The 9774-nt window shown below is 37.3% G+C and overlaps 1 pseudogene; it reads left to right on the top strand.

Moving 5' to 3' along the window:
* Positions 1-7903: 7903 nt before the first annotated feature.
* Positions 7904-8476, top strand: LOC142455989 (ragulator complex protein LAMTOR1 pseudogene; annotated as a pseudogene).
* The last annotated feature ends 1298 nt before the right edge of the window (positions 8477-9774 follow it).

The raw sequence follows: 9774 nt of genomic DNA on the forward strand, positions 1-9774 counted from the left end.
ATTGCACTTGTCTGTGATTAATTCTTAAAAATTGATCTTCACACTTACATAAAAATACAGCAGTGATAGTGGTGAAATATTATTAAAGGACCTTTGTCTGGCTATAATTAAATACTTATGTTTCTGCAAAAGAAGAAGATAACAGAATTTTTTTAAATATAATTTTCTAATACAATATAAGCCAAGGATATATCAATTTGACACTTACATGCTGAGAAGTCATGGTAGGAAACTATTAACAATCTTCATTTTCCATAATTAAATTATTATGGTTCTATATAAGCAAAATCTTTGTATATATGATTAAAGCACTGCAGTTTATAGCATAGAATAGTCTTAAATATGAGCCAAGGTGTTTCTGGTAGGTTTGTCAGTATGACAGCATGGGCATGTTGTATGTTCAGAAGTAATGCTGTAGTGAGTCACACTATACAACATGACCAAGCACTGCCGAAACACCTTAGATATAGTAGGTGTGTGATTTTGAATTGATTTTGGTTCATGTGCTTTCGGAAACCTTTCACTATTGCCAGATTCTTCAGGACTCCCATCTTCATGTGTGCTACCCCCTATGTAGCTGTGACCCACAGTTAAAGAGGCTTAAGTCTAGAGAAGGTGGCAACATGCACACACTTCAGTTTTCATTTCATGATAAAATAAGTAAGGAAGAGAAAATTATAGCAACATGCCTTTGTGAAAACATTTCTACTATATTTTACAAAATTATCCCTTTGCAGTGAAATTTAAAGCAAAAGATTTGTCAGCATCATTTTTGAACATTCCCCAAGGCTACATAGAAAAGAGAGTTCTGAAGGTTAAGCCACTGTAATCTGATGTTGTCCCTGTATAATGTTTGGCTGAATATGCATCTTAGCTAATACGGTTTCCTATTTGGACACTGGGAGAAAAAGCATAAATGAAGAGTGTAGTAGTTACATAATCTGGCATCAATTTGAGATGATTATGAGTGAAGGGGTGGAGGCTTGCCTGTCGATCAAGATATAAACAACAAGGCCTCAGTGAGGGCCTGACCTTCTCCTGAGAATCCTAGGAATTCCTGCATTTCCTCCTTGAGGTGGGAGACTCTTCTCTCTCATTGGGCTCACTCCCTTGGTGACTCTATTCTACTGAAAACGCTCACTCCCTTGGAAATGCTCTACTGATGAGTCACATGACACTACTCCCTGGGAGCTGGGGAAGCCACGTGGACCTACCCTGATGCCACCAGACCTCTGGAGCCAGAGAAGCTGCCAGTGCTGAGATGCTTACAATGACACTGGATCCAGAAAACTTCCAATCCACTGGCCTGTGACCTTCCTGTATTCGGCATAATTGCATGTGCTTCGTGAGTCTGAAGAGGACTTTATAGATTGGTATTGGAATATGGACTAGTATCGAACTTATGAACTTGATCTGGACTGGGTTGGGATGTTTTCTCAATAGTCAATTACTATTGTATATAAACTTCTTTATTATACGTATATGAGTGGCTAGGAATTTGTTTCTCTAGTCTACCCAGTCTAACACAGAAAGTCCCTGTGCTTGTCCACACACAGAAAAAATAAATTTAGTTGTTTAATTTTTCTCAAATGTGCCAATCTCTCTTGTATGTATGCTTATTCTCTGATCACTTTACAGAGATAAGAGAAGCAACCTACGGAGATTTCTCACTTTTTACATCACCTTCATAAAAATTCACTGCTTTAGAACCTATCATGTTTTAAATATTCCTACTCCAATACAGAATTGATCTCTTTAGCTTTGTACTAGGCTTGCCCCATACCTGACCACTCTGTGACATTTGTATTTTTGAGTTATACCTTCAATGACCTTGTTTCCTGTATGATTGTGCTTTTTTTCTCTTCTGTGACTCCTTTCCTTTGACTTAACAACATACCACCACAGCTACTGTGCAGCTATCTTTTAGAGATAACTAATGTATTAAAATCACATTTTTTCACTTATTGTTATTCATTTTTTACACTATTGTAATTCTTCTCTACAACTGAACTCTTCGAATGACTTGTTTATCTGGCACCACTTTCAGAATGCTCTCTTTTTTGTTTGTTGTTTGTTTTCTGGATGATAGTGCTTCCCTTCTTCGATGGGATTTTATTAGCACACTCATCCCTGAATATTCTAGCATGTTATGTGACACTGAGCCAGGTATGACTCACAGAAGGGCTATGTACCACTGAATAAACCACTCTCCAGTTCTGTACCCTGATCACAGTCATCGTTTAGTTTGAACCTCTTTTTGCAGCCACTTTGTTAATGCAGTCATTGAAGGTATTTCTCTTTGTAACTAACCATCTACCAAGCAGGGTGTCATTCTCCCGGATTGTTCTTCTCTGATAATGTGTCCACAGTACCAGATGAAGTATTGTCATCCTCATTTCTAAGGAGTGTACTGGCAGTACTTCATCCAAGACAGATTGGTTAGTTATTCTGGCAGGGCCCTGGTAAATTCACTAAAACCCGAAATCAAATGTAATAATAATTCTTCACTCTTTTTTCTTCAGTGTCCAGATTTCACATCATATGAGGACATTGAAAATATCATTGTTTGGATCAGGCACCTTATAATTGGCAAAAAGATTTTTTTACTTTTTGCTATTTTAAAGAGATCTTTTGCAACAGATTTCCTCAATGTGTTATATTTCATGATTCCTTTATTTCTATTTCCACGGGCATTAACTGTGAATCTAAGTAATAAAACATAGAAGTGAAATGGAAGTATATTATCTTTTTATCATGATCTTGTTTTTTGGTTCTGTTATGAGGATTTTAATTTTCTTTATATTGAGGTGTAATCCACAGTGAAGAGTGTAGTCTTTGACCTCTTTGTCATCAGTTCACAAGTCTGTGTTGTCAACATATCACAGGTTGTTTTTGAGGCTTCCTCAAATCGTGATGCTATTTTGATTCTGATAGTGCAATTATTGGATGACTTACTTGTATACATATTTTATTTGCATGATGAAAATTTATAAGCCAGATGTATGCCTTACTGATTTTAAGGTACACATCATTCTATTGTTCCCTTTGAATGGCTTTTTGGGGGCTCAATATAAATTCCCCATGAATATAGATTCTTTAATATCTGCAAGTTATGTTATGTAATGTTACCTAGAGTTTGTTATCATAGTTAAATGTCTTTGAAATTTTCCCTAAAGCACAAGTCTACAGATTTCTATTATGCTCTAATTTCAGGCAAGGCCTATCTGATATCAGCAATGATGTTCTTTGTTCCATTTCCTCCTCTGGATCCAGCTTGAGTTTATAGCAATTTCTAGTCAATGAACTGCTACAAATGTATTTTACATTATTTTGACCATATCATTTTTGTGTGTAATATTAATGATATTTTCCATAATCTGTGAATTTTATTGGATCAAATTTCTTTGTAATAGGTACAGGTAGGTATCTATTCAAGTTGGTTGTCCTGTGTTTTCTACATTTTATGACATAGATCAATGGTACAAGTATATAGTGCACCTAAAAACTACTTTAACTAACTTTATAAAAATTATCCATGTTTATTAACAAGTTTTTTATTACCTCTCCAATTTTGTCTATTACTATTTGTGTTAGACCTGGTTGACTAGAGAGAAAAATCCAGAGCACTCAAGGCACTGGTTGGGTTCTCCTTTCAGGGCTGCCTTTGTGGGCATGTCCTATACCCATTTAAAGATCAAATGTAATGCTTAAGTCAGGAATCTTACAAGCTCTCTATTTTCATAATTTCTAATAATCATTTCTGTCACACATTCTATCAATAACCATAAGTAGAAGAAATCAGCAGAAACCTAAACAGTCATGTTCAATCCTTATCTGGTCTAAACTGCCCTATTCATATGCAGTATGGCTTTTGGCCTCTGGCTGCATCAAGTCAGGGTGGAGCCTCCTGTCAGCCATTTTGTGAGACAAAATGACCTCAGAGAAGAAGTCAAGGAGCCATTTTGTCCCCTGGGCTCAAGAATTGCATGAATCGCATTCCTAATCACCATTTCAGACAGGAAAAACCAAAACAACCATAAAAGAAAAGAATCAAACCTTCCTAGATTCTTTCTAGAAAATAATTGAGTAAACAGTATGGCCTTATCTTATCCAAAGAAAAGCTATCAGATGGCAGAGGTCAAGTCAAGCAAGCATCCACTCTCCATCTCCATGATTTGCTTCTCTAGTACCCCACTCCCAAGGTGCCCTAATGTATTGGGCCAGGTTGACTAGAGAAGCAAATCCGGAGACACTTATATTTGGGTAAGAGAGAGAACTTTATATCAAGTAGTTATATCAGGAAAACATCCCAGCCAAGTCCAGATCAAGTCCATAAGTCCAATGCTAGTCCATAAATCCCCCTTCAGAATCATGTAGTCTCATGAAATGATTCAGAATTTGGGTGCAGTCTTGTGGATCCAATGGTGGTGGAAGTATCAGCTTGCCAACAGGAAGGTGAAGCATAGAGTGGGAGGAGGGGTTCCCAGGACCGACCTTATGAAAAGGTCACACCCACAAGGAGGCACCATCAGTCTGTTATCTGTTTGACAGACTAGACTCTACCCTACTCAATTTTATATATCAGTTGACAAAATTCTGTGACCATTACACTATTCCACTATTAAATGTTGTTTTTATTTCAATGTTTTCCTCCCATTTCCTATAACATATCCCAATACCAGACCACACATCCCTTGAAATTCTTCTTTTCATTTTTCATTAACTTCTGCTCCCCCAAGTCTCATCTGAGAAACATTTATCTGGAGGAGTTTTCCAATTACCTTCTAAGTGAGTTAATAACTTTTGCTATTGGCTTCCACATAGACTTCACTTCCATAAGGGATACTTATTACAATACTTTAATAAGTAATTGCTTATTTAATTATTTTCCACATAGACTATAAACTATACAATAAAGGGGTGTTTCTTTTGTCATCTTTGGTATTTACAAAAATTAGCATTGCTCTTGTGACATGGCACTATTACTGATTATTTGCTAAATAATTAATAAATCTAATATTTTAAAAATTCTATTGGGATATAAAATCTAGATTTCATATATGGCTAGCATCTTAATGCTGACATATATCAGTAGAAAATTATAACAAAGGATATAAAAAAGCCTCCTATAGTAAACAAATTATCTATACCAATTCTAAGCATAGAAAATCTGTAAACATAGTGATTCTGAATACTATGTTCATACTTATTTAAAATAAAATATATGTATAGTATATCACATGCTTTTTCTAAAAAAATATCCAACTTACAATTTATAAAGCAGCATAAGTTTAAGGTTTTGGTTCTACAAAACACATCTCCGTGTAATTTAAGCAGAATTCAGATAGCATTCATCTTAAAAAACACATTTTAGAATGCAAAGATCTACTGATTGTACATCAATAAATCTGGAGAAAATTGTAATCTATGGTTCAGTACCTTCAGCTGGCAAAACTAAAATGCTAAATAAGAGGTTTACATGAGCCAGATATAAATACAATATGTGGACACCAATGACCTGTAATGTTTCACAGAGAGCTATGCATATTACATGCATGATCCTTTCCAGAAGCCAGTATGCACATTTTGGCTCTGTTGCTTGCCTAAGGATCTTCAGAAGCCAAAGGGGCAACTGCTACATTTGTCACCTTCAACAACTGTTTGCTTTCCCTAGATGATACTCTACATGAGTTCTGAAAGGAAATGATAGAGATGACTGGGTTTCCAGTGTAGGAAATGAAACCTTAGTGCCTTTCCACAAACTACCTTCACTCTTGTGACTGAAATTTTATATAAGAGAAAATCATTCTTAGGTGTTAGATATGAAAAGTTTTAAAAGCTATGAAATGGGAGATTATTCTGATATTCTTTTTTAAAATATCCATCTAAGGTTGTCTTGGTGAATAAATTATATTTTCTTCTTCAAGTGCTTCCTGTACACAATTTTATGCAGTGATTATATGAAAGTCACATCTAAAAGTTTATTTTATTTTTGCTGTTTCTATCCTCCAGAGATGTTTATAAAATAATTGGATTATGAGTTAATTTTTCACTGTTGCTGTTTGCATGTAAAAAGGTGCTACAGTTGTAGAATAATTTCATTATCTTTTAATAACATTTTCTATGAATCCTGGAAATCTCTTTTTATCATCTCCATATTGAACAAACAGCATGTAGAAATTAATGTATGCTATAAGGATATTTCTATACGATCTGGCAATATACCAAGAAACTTGCTACATTTTGCTACATAAAGCAGAACATGTATTCATTAATGTGGCATCATGATGTTCCTCTGGCTTAAAATGTCTGATGAATTTAATAGTCCCTTAAAATTATATCTTGAATTTGTGGAACTATGAAGGATCTTCAATAGTGGAAAATGAAATTAACTGATAATTTTCTGTGAAATGTGTAAAGCTCCCTTATATTTCTCCCCCCTTATATTTCTTAATTGCTTTTCCATAATGAATATAAATGTCCTTAGAAACCATCTATTTTGCTTCATTTATTTACAATGTACTACATACTACATTGAATTAAGCATGTTCTAAGATAAGTAAAGAAACATAAGAGTAAACATATCATGAAAGAAGCATTTGAAATTTCTTTTAATTGATATGCTAAGTATAAAAACTACAATTAATTCCCAAAATACCTTCACTTTTGGATCCATGAAAACAGGAAGGTGGTGGTTTGTAAGGGACTTGAATTTCTTAATGTTGACTCATTAGTCAATGTTGTTAAATATCATGTGAAGAGACACCTTCAAAATTCTATATAAATTAAAATAAGATTATTACCAATACGCCGAGTCTATGTAAATTTTATGACATAATATGAACAAAGGATATTGAAATATATTTTATTCATCTTTGTATGACATAGATAAAAATTGTTTCAGAAGATACCATTTCTTATACATAGCAATAAAATTTTCCTTTTATGTTCAAAATACAAAACATGTAGATCTAGCGCTATCCCAGAGAAGTGTTCCCCAGCAGAGGGTTAAATTGTGACAGCCAGGAACTTGGGTGGCCCCTTGGTGTTAGATGTGAGAGGGTTAAATAGTGTCAACTGATGGTCACGGAATCTTGCATCAAAGCATCATCACGGTCATCTACACCTGTTTTGTGTCCTCACCTTAACTTTAAAGAATCTGTTAAATATATTCTGGGCTTTCTCCCTCCATTAAAAAAATTGAACAATTTAAGAATCCCGCATTATTCCAATATATTTTAGTTTAGTTTATCTGACAAAATTTTATTTATTTTGTGCTTGCTTAGAATATTCAAGGGTAAGTAAAAAAGTACTTTTATAAACTCACAATAACCTGAATTTTTAAAATACAAAAATGTGAAGCTATTATGTCCTAACATATCTTCTATCTAGACTTATACACTTCCAAATATAATATTTTTATTTGTACTAACACATCAGATTAACCATTTTGGTATTCTCAAACAACATCTCTCGTGTTCTTTTTAAGTGTTCTTTGAGTTTTGATTAAAAAATAGTTATTGGGAAGATGAGGAATGTAGGGTAAATAGGATAAGGTTTACAAATGAAAGTCTCAGAGCACAGCTCTCACCAACCTTGAATAATGAACAGATGCGTTTTCATGGATATCTATACCTATATCTATATATCCAACTTACCCGGCATTCTTCTGATCAGTTTAGTTTTCAATTAGAAGGGAGGAGGAGGAGGAGGAGGAGGAGGAGGAGGAGGAGGAGGAGGAGGAGGAGGAGGAGGAGGAGGAGAAATAAAAATTTTTTCCTATAAGCGCTCATAACCCTCTTGCCTCCTTTGAAAACCCCTATCAAGATCCTACCTTTGGTACATACATTTGACACACATGTCTCTCCTCGGCGCCGCAAGAGAGCCAGGTCTAACCCTGGCCATGGGGTGCTGCTGCAGCAGCGAGGAGGACTCGGACCAGGACCGAGAGGAATGGAAGCTGCTGCTAGACCCTAGCAGTCCTCCCACCAAAGCCCTCAATGGAGCCCAGCCCAATGACCACAGCCTGCCTTCCGCACAGACAGACTAACAGGCCCTGCTCTCTTCCATCCTCGCCAAGACAGTCAGCACCATCATCCATGTGTCTGCTGCAGGTTCCCAGGGCCCGGAGCAACAGGAGTACTTGGGCCGGGCAAGGCAGTACAGTACCCACCTGGCTGTGCTCAGCAGCCTGACCCACCGGAAGAAGCGGCCACCAAGCAGCTTCACCCAATGCTGGCCAGCGAGCCATCCCCTTCTCAACTTGCAGCAGGTCCCTAGCATAGTTGCTTATAGCTACAGTGCCCTTTCTCAGATCCGTGTGGATGCAAAAGAGCAGCTGGTTGCACAGTCTGGGGTCCATGAAGATATGGGGTCCTTGGATAGCTCTTTGTCTTCTCTCTTCACCTCGCCCCCATCCCTCCCCCCCTGCTTTCGCCCCCACCCCCATCTCACTGCAGCGCATACAGAACCCTAACCTGCTACTAATCACGGAGAAGAGTGTGGAGTAGACAGGAGAGGCTAGAGGCCTGAACACGTGAGACTGGAGCAAGGGAGGGGAGAATTGCTTGAACCTGGTCTTGGAAGGCCTATCCAGGGGTGGGGTAGTGCCTACAAGGATAGGCCTAGCAGGTCTTCGCCCTCGCTGAAGAGGCCGGGGTACCTCAGGAGATGACAAGCAGGGGGCCCTGGGGACCTCTCCCATCCCTTGACCTCAGCTTGGATCCTTTCTGCTCTCCCTAACTCTGTGCGCAGCTAGCTGCACTTCACTAGGGTTTGTGACCAGGGTCTGGACAAGCTTGAATTGGAATGAGTTGGGTTTGTATTTCTGGCACCCTGGGTTTTACATGTTTGGTCTTTGTTCTTTTGGTTTTGATTTGTCACCCTCGATAAAAAGATGTGTAGTCATCTGGGGGGGAAAAAGTACCAATACCTTTTGAGTTTACCTGTTTAAATTGAACTAACCAGCAGATCCTACTGGAAGCTACTGTTGCTATGAAACTTCTTTTTGTTTTTGAAGAGGGCACACTATGAAAATTAAAGCAAGTATGTTATTGAGTGTACCTTTCTGTGGGCATTCGCTAATCACAGAAACCTGCTTTTGCTTGAAAAACATGTTGTGTTTGAAATATAACTATGCATGTATGAAGTGGAACCTACTAGAAATACATTTTTTAGACTTCCCCTGTACACAGCAAAATATAAACCATTTCAACAGTTTCTACAGATGCCATTTATTTTGATGTTGTTACTAGGTGTCCCTTTCCTTTAGTTATTTACAACTCATAGAGACTGTCTGCACAGCAGAACAAGACATTATCCCATATTGCTTCATTCCCGCCATTGGTGTTAAGTTTGGACCCATTGCTGTGGCCAATGTGTCAATCCATCTTGTTGAGAGTCTGTCCCTCCACTTTACCAACAATGGTGTCCTCCAGAGACTGATCCCTCCTGATAACGGGTACACAGTAAATAAGATGAATATTCGCCATATTGGCTTTCAAGGAGCATTCGTGTTGTACATCTTCCAAAATATATTGGTTTGAGCTTCTGGCCGTTCATTCACTGTCCTTTCCATATTCTTCCCCACCATCATAATTCAAGTTCATATAATATTTAGCGATATTTATTATGCTCTTCAAGCTGTGCAACCATTCTCAATCACTTAGTGCTGTTCCTCTTCCATCAGAGTAAACACAGTCTCCTAAATTCTATCCAATCTTTCACATTGCTATCGAGAGCAATTTCAATGGGATCTCTTGCAAATAGTTCTTA

This window comes from Tenrec ecaudatus, chromosome 9 (assembly GCF_050624435.1).
Source record: "Tenrec ecaudatus isolate mTenEca1 chromosome 9, mTenEca1.hap1, whole genome shotgun sequence".
NCBI classification, from domain to species: domain Eukaryota; kingdom Metazoa; phylum Chordata; class Mammalia; order Afrosoricida; family Tenrecidae; genus Tenrec; species Tenrec ecaudatus.